The following is an 11,485-nucleotide window of genomic DNA, read 5'->3' as shown; positions in this document are numbered from 1 at the left end:
TAAAAAAATACAATTATAATAGTTAAAAAATACATCAAAAACACAATTATGTATTAATAAAAAATAAATTTAATTATAATTATTTTGAGTTTTGATCAATCTCGATTTTTATATAGTTTTTATGTATAATTTCTTATTCTAAAATAAAAAAACTCATCCACCTACTCTTTTTCTTTTGTTCGTGTCTCATTTTGTGGTTCAACCATGTCAAATGAAAGGAAAGGTCGAGGTTGCCAAAAGTCGGAGATGAAAAAGATGAGTAACGAGAGTCACTTACAAGTGACATTCTCTCAAAGCGTCATAGCGGGCTATTCAAGAAAGCTAGTGAGTTTTGCATCCTTTGTGGTGCAAATATTGTTGTTGTTGTATTTTCACCAAGTGAAAAAGTATTTTCTTTTGGTCATCCAAATATCTATACCGTCATAGATCAATATCTTTCTCAAATTCCACCCTAAAACAACAATACAATCCAATTTTTTCAGGCTCACCTCAATGCAAATTTGCGCGAGCTTAATGCTCAATTAACTCAAATTAACAACATATTTGATGACGAGTAAAAACTTGGTAATGAACTAAGTCGTATCCGTAAGGTGGTTGAGGCTCAATTTTGGTGGGCTTGTCTATTTGATGATATGAATATGGGTCAACTTAAATTATTAAAGAAGGTGGTTGAGGCTCAATTTTGGTGGGCTTGTCTATTTGATGATATGAATATGGGTCAACTTAAATTATTAAAGAAAACTTTGGAGGAGTTTAAGATTCTTGTTGTTCAACATACTAAGAAGGTTTTAATTCATGGTGATCTTACTCAAACTCTTCCGGAGTTTGCTGGAAATGCTTCATCTTTTAACATCTATCTCTAATATATGCAGTAAAATATATAATTGTCAGGATTATTGGAGAAAAATAAGAAGGAATCTTTTAACATGTGGCCAGAATTGATCTATAAAAAAAACTTTATTTTCTTAACCCTTATAATTGAGACTTATTTGTCATCAACAATTTAAAATCAAATGAAACCTTTATTGGTTTATTGTAGAAATTCTACTCATTGAATTTAAATAGTGATTTCATGTTAACATCGAAATCCACCTAAAATTGTAGTTAAATGATACGGAAAACTCCTAGTTATATGCTTTTTCTAATTGGCCTTGTTCAACCATTTAAATACAAATAATTAATTAAAAATTTAATCTATACTTTTGAAAGCTTGATAATATCGAATCATAATTAGAATGAAAAGAAAAATGTAACACACATTAGACAATAAATATATTATCTTACATAATGTTATTATCAAAATCCAAATTAGAGATCAACTCTCCAAATCAATTTTGATTCAACTACAATTCTCCTTCTTTGATGATAAACTAATGTATTTTGATGAGCAGTTTTAAAAATATAGAGTAAAGAGATAGAGCATCATGATAAACACCCCAAAACTATGCCAAAGTTTAAAATAAAAGAAGGAGATGTAAAAATAATTTTTTCGAGTAATAACTAGAGTCAAACTCTTAAAATATAATTTGTTGAAATATTTTAATACTCTTTATAAAAATTATTAGGAAAATTGAAATTTATACTCAAATAATTCATTTTTTTTGAATTTTATTTCCAAAATAACTCACTTTTTCAGATTAATTCTCAAACTACCATACTTAAAAGAACGTTAATACATAGATGTCAGTGAATTTGCGCAAATTGAATTGGCTAGAGCACATGGTGTTGCCAATCCAATTGACGTCTATGTGTAAAAAATGAGAGGAGGCGCCAATTGATCTGACTCTTCTATCTATTGTGTAATTTTTTTGGTATAAATAGAGGTGTTGTGTGATTCATTTTTCCACATCTCTTTTCATTATATTTCAAACATGGTTCGTCTTCGTTTCCGCTATGGAAAATTGATTTATTCGAGAGACAAACCTCCGATGGAGATGCTCTTTTGAAACATCTATTGTTTCAAGCAACTACAGAGGGAGTTGGTTCGTTGGTTAGACGGAAACATACTTGAAGGCAAAAAAAATTAGAAGTATTGAGAGACTCGATGTCGTACATGGATGAGTGCGAGTTAAAAATGATAAGGATGTTAGGGAAGTGATGTTTGGACCAAATGATATCAGTTTGATTATTGTGATCAGTTAGAAATGTTGTTTTTAAATGTTGTGGTTTAATATTTTTATATGTTTTGATATCTGTTGTTTGTGTTGTTTATTCAGACTTGTTCGGTTTTAAGTGTGTTTAAGTTGGAGTGATGTTTGTTGTTAACCTTGTTTAACAAAAAGTTATTAATATATCAAAATCAAAGGTTACACAAATTAAAAGGAGGTACTAAATTATGATGCAGATGTTGCTCCGAGATTGAGACATTTTTTATTATTGTGTCCGGGTTGACGACATATACTACATAATCTTATCATTTTATTAGCCACATCCATTTCTATTCTAATATGCGTGTTGTTTGGCCGTCCTTTTTTCTTTCTTCGCATCTCATCGTTGTGTCAAACTATGTCCCATTGATAATATTCCTCCATTGCTAGCATTGAGAAGATTTTGTTATAGACATTCATGATGGTAATGGCCTTGTAAACATCAAATAGATGGTCGTAAGCATCCTGACGAGTATGTGCGCACGCCGTAATGATATGGGAGCAAGGAATACTGAAGGCCTATAACTTGCCACAGTCGCACCAACTTCTGTTTAGTCTGACATCATATGATAAATTTGGTTTCCCCTCATTATGGTCCATTGTTTCCTGTACACTGAAATTTTGTCTATGATGGTAAAAGATTGTAACTGTGTGTGTGCTAGCTTTGATAGTTTCCTCTGTCATCATTTTCATACAACATTCACTGAATAATTGACCTGACATTAACACTGCACTCCATCTTTCACCTCTGGTTGCGAAGGTCGATGCCAACCTAAAATAAGTTGTTCTCACCAATGCGGTTATTGGTAGATTTCTAATGCCTTTGAAGATGCCATTCATGCATTCCACAAGGTTTGTTGTCATGTGGTCCCACCTACATCCTTTGTCAAATGCTCTTGTCCACATGCAACAACCATATGGCTACCAAACACCAAAACAATCATTTCAACATTTCCTCGACGCATCATTCACACCAATGTTGTCCTTCAATCGTCCTGGTCACCCTCCAATACTCAAACACAACCCAACTACTCTAGCATGTGTCACGAACTCAGCTATGGCAGTAGCGCTTTATTGCATACACAAGACTACGCAGATTTGTCTAAATATCTTAGGGATTCTCCTGTAGATGGTGGTGATGTCCCTGGGCCCTCAAATCCTCAAAATATGGGGTGAATCATCAACGTGGATTAGGGTCACACATTCGGGTAGCTAGGGGATGTGGTACGGAAGGTCAGTTAGGTCATCCCAGTCAACGACATTAGTCTTTTTGATATTCGTATGTAAATGCATATTAATATTAATACCAATTGGTCTGATTTCAATTTTTATATAAAATGTACATTATTTTTCAAAAAAAAAATTACACAACACACATAGGTGTCAGACCAATTGTTGCCTCCTCTTAAACCTAACACATAGACACCAATTGAATTGGCAGCACCAGGTGCATAAGTCAATCCAATTGGCGCCACCTCTTTAACTTAGAGAGCATACGCTAATTCATCTGACATCAGTTCTTCAAAATGGGGTAGTTTGGAGATTAATATAAAAAATACGTTATTTTAATTTATTTATTTTTAAAAAAAAAATATTTTAAAAAAAATTTATGATAAATTACTTCCCCTTAAAATCAAATACATCCTACCACTTTTGTCATCAATAAAAAAAAGTAATACAAGTATTATGAGAAAGTATTAAATAATCTAAACAAATAAAGAGAGAAAAAATAAAGCAATGTAAAATACTAAAATAAATAATAAAGAAAGAAAGACAAAATATATTAAAAGAACTAAATAATAAAAAACTTTAAGCATTGCTTTATTTTTAAAAATATATATTTAGCATATTTAGCACCCCTCACTATATATATATATATATATATATATATATATATATATATATATATATATATATATATATATATATATATATATATATATATATATATATATATATATGATTAGCCTTGCCCAAGGCAACTCTAAGCACATAATTTAGAATAGTTAATTTGAAAATTTTTACAAAAATAATTCACTTTTTCAAGGAAATTCCCAAAATACCTCTGGTTTCAAAAAAATAATCTCAAACTACCCCACTTTTAGAAGGAGGCGCCAATTGAATTGGCGTCTCCTTTTAAATACTTGAATGGAGGCGCCAATTGGATTGGCTAGGACAGGTGGCGCCCCTGTGTAGTACTTAAGAGGAAGCGCTAATTCAATTGGAGCCTCAGTGTAAAATGATATATTTTTTTGGTAAATGGTATACGTGATAGATAAATTTGATATAGGACCAATTGATATTAATAAAATTTGCCGTTTACACAAAGAAACCTAATGATGATGACTGGGATCACCTAACCGACCTCTAGTCTCACATCCTCTAGCTACCCTAACCCATGGCCTTAACCCACCTTGATGATTCAGTACCGGTGTTTGAGCATCTGAGGGGCCAGGAGCGTCACTTCCAACTACAGGAGAAAGCCTATTGAGGTAGTCAGACAAGTCGACATAGTCTTCAGTATGCATCGATGGTGTACCGCCGTAGCTGAGCTCATGACCCATGCCAGAGAAGTTGTGTTGTGGTTGACTCATTGATGGGTGACCAGGACGGTTGAAGGGAGACATGGGTGTGAACAATTCGTCGAGGAAAGGTTGGAAAGGTTATTGGGGTGTTTGGTATAGATAGGGTTGTTGGATGTTTTGGTTTTGTGAGGTTTGGGCTTCTTGGCTATGGTAGGAAGAGGGGCGGTTGGTGTTGAATGATCGTTGGGTGTTTTGGCTTAGGAGACTTTGGTAGGGTGATGGGGTGGGTGCGAAGCGATGTTGAGTCTCAGGTTGATGGTCAATTTGTTGGTGGTGGTATGTGGTATGCTCTTGGTATTGGGGTTGGGTGTATGGCATATTTTGGTTGTATGTTTGTGTGTTGGTTGAAGGGAACGTTTAACGGACAGGGGGTTATGTGTATCCGGTCTGACATTGTTGTTAGGGGTTTGGTGTTGAGGTGTCAGGTGTGTAACTCATCTGGCGTGGGTCGTACAAGTATATATCCTCGGAGATGAACTGAAAACCAGCCAATCTATACCAAGCCATATAAGTATGACTTGGTTTTTCTTCAGTTGGCATGACTGCGTCAGTTAACACATGGTCATGATGGTGCTTCCATTTGCGACACTCCGATCTTGCGAAGCTTTGCCATGGATTAAAGTTCCATTAGTCGTTAACTTTGTGCAGATGCCATTCTCCTAGGCTAGCTAGGGGATCTGGGATGTTTTGGGGCATACCGAACTGCAGCTTCACACGATCACTGTTGTGCATCTCCACAATTGTGAACCGTATTATCGGTGTGCATGCAGTTCATACGGCCGCGTCTTCAGCGTTGACCTGATGGTCATGATCCAAATTAAGGTATGGACGCCAAATGAACTGAAATGTGAAAGAAGATAGGATTATAATCTAGGTAGAAGAAGTTAACAAAATATAACGAAATTATTAAGTTACTTTCCTTATGTCTGTCGGTCGAAGGTGATCCAACAGGTTGTGATACTGAGTAATACAGTGTCTTGGACATCTGTTGTAACTCATACCACGTGCAGACCATCTACACGAAAAAGTCAAAAAATATTAGTTAGAGATAATAGTCTTTAAAGAAGTAAGTAAAGATATAGCAATTTAAACAACTTACTTTTGTGCATACGAAAATGTGAAAAGGGTTGTTGTTGACAGGTGCTAGGGAAGGTAGTCTTGACCAACCCCATGCTTGTAGAAAAATAGCACACCCAGAAAATGTAGATGTGTCTTTGTGTGAGTTTTTGCACAAAGAGCTATAGAGATAAGCTAGACAAGCAGATCCCCAACTGTAACCTCCTATTCTATCTACATATCTAAGTAAAGGTAAATAGATAATATGCATGCTAGAACCACTACCTTCGAGAAATAAAAATGAGCCAATTAACAGCATAATGTATCACCTAGTTTTTATTATTCGAGCATCTTCGGTAGAATGCTCATCTAAGTATAAACTATTATAGTACGACTTAAGGCGTGAAAGTAGTATACCTTGACCTCTTGCGTTATCATCTAACAAATCAGTCTCCAAGAGATCCATGCAAATTGAATTTGCATAGTTGGTTTTACCATTAACAGCCTTACCTTCAATGGGCAGTCCCAAAAGCATGTAGACATCTTCTAACGTCACGGTACACTCACCGGTTGGGAACCAAAATGTGTGTGTCTCTGGTCTCCATCTTTCGCATAAAGTTAGAATGAATTTGTTATCTACGGACCAAGACAAAATCTTGCTTATATGACCAAAACCGGCAAGTTCAACATAAGGTTGAATCATCGGGTCCATATGGACATATTCGTGGACCCGAGTCCGGAACCTTGATACATCCTATAAAAGAAAGAACAAAAAACTTGACTAAGTTGGTATGTTAAAATAAAAGGGGGTTGGTGAAGATGAAAGATAAAAAGTTAACAAAAAAAAAACTTACATATGTTACGATGTTTGCAACCATTCCTCTATGTGATTCGTCCATTCTGAGGATAGACATTTTGTCGGGGGGTTGGTGTAGATGAAACTACAAGAAGTTGTTACAGATGAAATTGTAGAAGAAGTATTGTAGAAGAATTAGTGAGAGTGATGGTGTGAAAGAAGTGTTGATGGAGTGGATGTATTTATAGGCAAATGGATGGGAGCATGAAAAGTTGTGCTTGTATGGTGTCTGATCACACTAAATCACACCGCGTTTTTGACTCGGATTTCACATGTTTATTAGGTCTTTATTATCATTTTGCTTGTGTTATGCTCTCTTTTATGTTGTTTTCAGATATTTATCTCTTTCGGGACCCTTTTAGAAAAAACGAAGCAAAAAGACCAAAAATTAGGGTTTTTCGGCAAATATTGTACACATGGCGTTATGCATGGCGGCCGCTATAGGAGAAGCCATGACTCATCAGCCCTCAACCAGGAGGTAACCGCCACAATTCCATGAACTTTCCCATTTACACACATGGCAGGCGCCATGAAGGGGTGGCGGGCGCCACCTTTGCATTTCACGTTTCCACTAAGGAGAAGTTGAAGGGCACCATGGTCTTTACAATCTGCTGAATCCCTTTATAAATAGGTCGTTCTGGTTCATTTCCAAATCATCCAACTTAGTTTACAACACTAAGACTATATTATCATTTGTAAAAGCGGTAATTCGTCACTTCGAGGGGTTATCGCACCTTAGTGAGATTGAGTTGGGGCACTTTGATTCTGCTGTCGTCTTTATCTTCAGAGTCAAAGGTTTATTTTCCTTGTACCAGATTTAAAGCCTCCGTTTGGAGCAAATTCTAATTTAATCGCTTTTATTTATTTTACTTGTCATGCTTTACTTTATTTAATTTCTTGCTATGCTTTGCTTTATTTAATTTCTTGTCATGCTTTACTTTATTTAATTTCTTGTCATGCTTTACTTTATTTAATTCCTGTCATTGTCTTTACTTTATTTAAATTTCTCGCCATTATCTTTATTGCTCATTTTAATTATTTTACACGTTTTACTTATTCTTTACGCCTTACATTCTAAAACAACTTTTCATCATGATCAATATCATTGTGTTTGTTTGTATTACCATGTCTGGCTAAATCTTTCAAAGGTTAGAATGTAAGGATCACGGTTAAATAGATGTTTCACATATTGAATATGTACAAATGCTTTAAAGGCTGTTTTGATTTTTAATTCGAGTTTTCTGAAATAAACTTGGTTAGTTTTAACTACTCAAGGAGTGCGAAAGCACCCTGACTTAGTTAACTAGGAATTTTTATCACTTTAAAGAAAAACGATTTTTGAAACTGTTTTCGGACGCGTTGATAGATTTAAAATCAGGAAACTCCTTGGGTAAACTTTCCAAATCAAAATCACTTTTCAACTAAGTTTACAAGTCTTATTTCTTAAAAATAAGTTTACTACTTTAGCGTTCTGCGCACCTTTTATAAGTGACAATAAAAGGCCTCAATTTAAGGGTAAACTCGGTTCTGAATACGCGAAAGCGACAATTCCTGTTAAATGGATTCTTTTCAAGAGTAGAAAATATTGCCCCATAAGTAGTTCTATTTAGACAATCGAAACATCGTTTAACTGACGTGAAATACATTCAAGCCTGTCTTTATTTGCACTGTATTTATTATTTTCTTTATTTACTGTTATTCTGCGACATCAATATCTCTTTTATACCGCCTTAGATAAACATCGTAATGATAGTAATCGATAGATTGACGATTTGGTCTCGGTGGGATCAATATTCTTTTATATTACTCTGACACAATTCATGCACTTGCGAATAGAGCGATCAATTTTTGGCGCCGATGCTGGGGATCAACTTTGTCAAATTTCGTACCCTGTTGTTACACCGTCTAGACTAAGGCATTATTAGCCGGTAAATGCGAAGAACCTGTAGTACCGGAAATTTAGTAGATCCTTTAGCGGAACCCGAACGTTACACTCGTACACGCCTCTTACTCGTCCGAATTAAGAAAGCTATGGCCGAGAATCACGACCGGAGACCTCTTAAGGAATTTGCCCAACCCTCTGACGAGGAACCTATTTCTAGTATAGTAAACCCCCTCATTCCTGCCAACAATTTCGAACTAAAACCATCTTTACTGCAATTAGTGCAACAAAACCAATTCGCGGGTCTCGCTACTAAGAACCCAAATCAACATTTAAAAGTCTTTATCCAACTGGCTGACACCTTTAAATCCAACGGTGCTTCACCTGATGCGATTCGTTTAAGATTATTTCCTTTCTCCCTCAGGGATAGAGCATGTTCAAGGTTGGATTCACTTCTAACTAATTCAATAACTACCTGGGAAGACCTTAGGAGAGTATTCCTTGCTAGATACTTTCCCCCCAGTAAGACTGTTGTTCTTCAAAACCAAATAACTAGATTTACTCAAAACCAAGGAGAATCACTTTTTGAAGCTTGGGAGAGATATAAAGAGCTGTTAAGAGTCTGTCCACACCATGGCCTAGAATAATGGTTGATCGTTCATACCTTCTACAATGGACTCCATTATAACACAAAGATGAGCATCGCCGCTGCCGCTGGTGGCGCGCTGATGAACAAACCATACCCTGAAGCTTGTGACCTAATTGAGGATATGGTCGAAAACCATTACCAATGGGGAACTGAACGAGCATCAATAGAGAAAAAGGAGACCCAAGGTGGAATATATGAGATAAGCTCTATAGACATGATGTAGGCAAAAATGGACGCTTTAGCCCTTAAGGTCGAACGTATGTCTACAAACACTAAAACCGCAGCAGTAGTCTACACAGAGTGTGAACTTTATGGATCTAAAGGACACAAATCGACAAAGTGAAACCTTTTGAACGACCTGAACACCGACCAAGTGAATTACGCCCAAGGTAACCCATTTTCAAACACCTACAACCCTGGATGGAAGAATCACCCAAATTTTTCCTATAAAAACCAGAACCCTATCCAAAATTATGCACCTCAGAGACCACAAGGTTATCAAGCCCAAAAACCAAATCAACCTATGCAAGTTATGCCCCGGAAGCCTAACCTTGAGAAGATCATGGAGAGCTGTATATCAGGACAGACTCAGCAAAATAAAGAATTCCTAAACCAGAACATTCATGTAAACAAACTGATAACGCAATTAGGGACCAAGGTTGATCAGATAATCACTCACAACAAGATGCTTGAAACCCAGATCTCACAGGTAGCACAAAACCAAGCCCGACAAACTACACCTGGAGGACAATTCCCTGGACAACCTCAACTCAACCCTCGAGGGCAAGCTAACACTATCTCATTATGAAGTGGGACCGTTTACGAAGGGCCTCATAACCCAGCAATGAGAGAGTCCAAAGCTTCTAAAGAAAATATACCTAGAAACCAAGAAGAGGAATCGGTGGAACCCAAACAACAAACCGACCAAGAAGGAGAAGCCAAGGATAAAACTAACAAACCACCACCCCCGTACAAACCACTAATCCTATATCCACAAAGACTTAAACAAACTAAAATCAATAACCAATACCAAAATTTTATAGAAGTAATAGAGAAGCTTCATGTAGAGATTCCTTTTACCGAAGCCATCACCCAAATTCCATCTTACGCCAAATTTCTCAAAGACATCTTAACCAACAAGCGTAGGCTTGACGATCCCAAACCCTTGGAATGCAACTTTATTTTCGAGAATAAACTTGCTAAGAAGGAGAAAGACCCTGGTAGTTTTTCTATACCTTGCATTCTAGGGAGTCATGTGATCGATAAAGCTTTCCTAGATTTAGGCGCTAGTGTGAGTTTAATGCCCTTAGCTGTGTGTAAAAGGTTAAACTTAGGAGAATTACATCCAACTAAGATGTCCCTCCAATTATCCGATAGGTCTGTTAAGTATTTTGTAGGCATTTTAGAAGACATCCCAGTTAGGATCGGTCAACTTTATATCCCAACAGACTTTGTGGTCATGGATATCAAGGAAGACGACGATATCCATATCCTTTTAGGTAGACCATTTTTATCAACAGCCGGAGCTATAATAGATGTTAAAAGAGGAAAATTAACTTTCGAAGTAGGGGATGAAAAGATAGAGTTTATTCTTTCAAAATTCCTGATGGCACCAATCATAGGAGACGCATGTTACGCGATCGATATCATAGATGAATGCATAAGGGAATTTGATCAAGAAGAACCTGTGATCGAACCATTTTCAAACCCGAATGAAAGGGATGACGAGCTAAAGGAAACAGAACCTCACACTAACGAATGTTTGAATCTTACTCCAGACCTTTCACCAAATTCTCAAAAACCAGCTCAAGAACTTAAGGAATTGCCCAAGAACCTAAGATACGAGTTTTTGGATAAAGAAATGAACCGCCCAGTAATAGTTAGTGCCACCTTAAACCACGACGAGACAAACCAACTCTTGAATGTTTTACGAAGATACCCCTCTGCCTTAGGATACAACATCTATGATTTAAAAGGTATAAGCCCATCCGTGTGTATGCATAGGATCTCGCTAGAGGAAGATTCAAAACCTTCCAGAGAACATCAGAGAAGAATCAACCCTGTAATGAGTGAGGTGGTAAAGAAGGAAGTCCTTAAACTTCTAGAAGCTAGTATAATCTATCAGATCTCCGATAGTAAATGGGTAAGTCCTGTACATCTAGTACCCAAAAAGGGAGGTATCACAGTCGTGCATAACGAGAAGGGAGAGCATGTAGCTAAACGTATAGAAGGCGGATGGCATATATGCATAGATTATAGGAAGCTCAATAAGGCAACTAGGAAAGACCATTTCCCCTACCATTCATAGAT

The 11,485-nt window shown here is 36.5% G+C and overlaps 1 non-coding gene and 1 pseudogene across 1 annotated transcript; one reads left to right on the top strand and one right to left on the bottom strand.

The window, feature by feature from the left end:
- Nucleotides 1-204: 204 nt before the first annotated feature.
- LOC127093971 (agamous-like MADS-box protein AGL62) lies at nt 205-863 on the top strand (annotated as a pseudogene).
- An 8,196-nt stretch (nt 864-9,059) lies between these two features.
- On the bottom strand, nt 9,060-9,166 carry LOC127098779 (small nucleolar RNA R71). The gene has a single exon (XR_007793475.1). It is a non-coding gene; the product is annotated as a small nucleolar RNA R71 (small nucleolar RNA).
- Between the last annotated feature and the right edge of the window lie 2,319 nt (nt 9,167-11,485).

Source organism: Lathyrus oleraceus, chromosome 6, assembly GCF_024323335.1.
Source record: "Lathyrus oleraceus cultivar Zhongwan6 chromosome 6, CAAS_Psat_ZW6_1.0, whole genome shotgun sequence".
Taxonomy (NCBI): Eukaryota; Viridiplantae; Streptophyta; class Magnoliopsida; order Fabales; family Fabaceae; genus Lathyrus; species Lathyrus oleraceus.
Note: the sequence above shows the minus strand (reverse complement) of the source record. Positions and strands in the feature narration are given on the sequence as shown.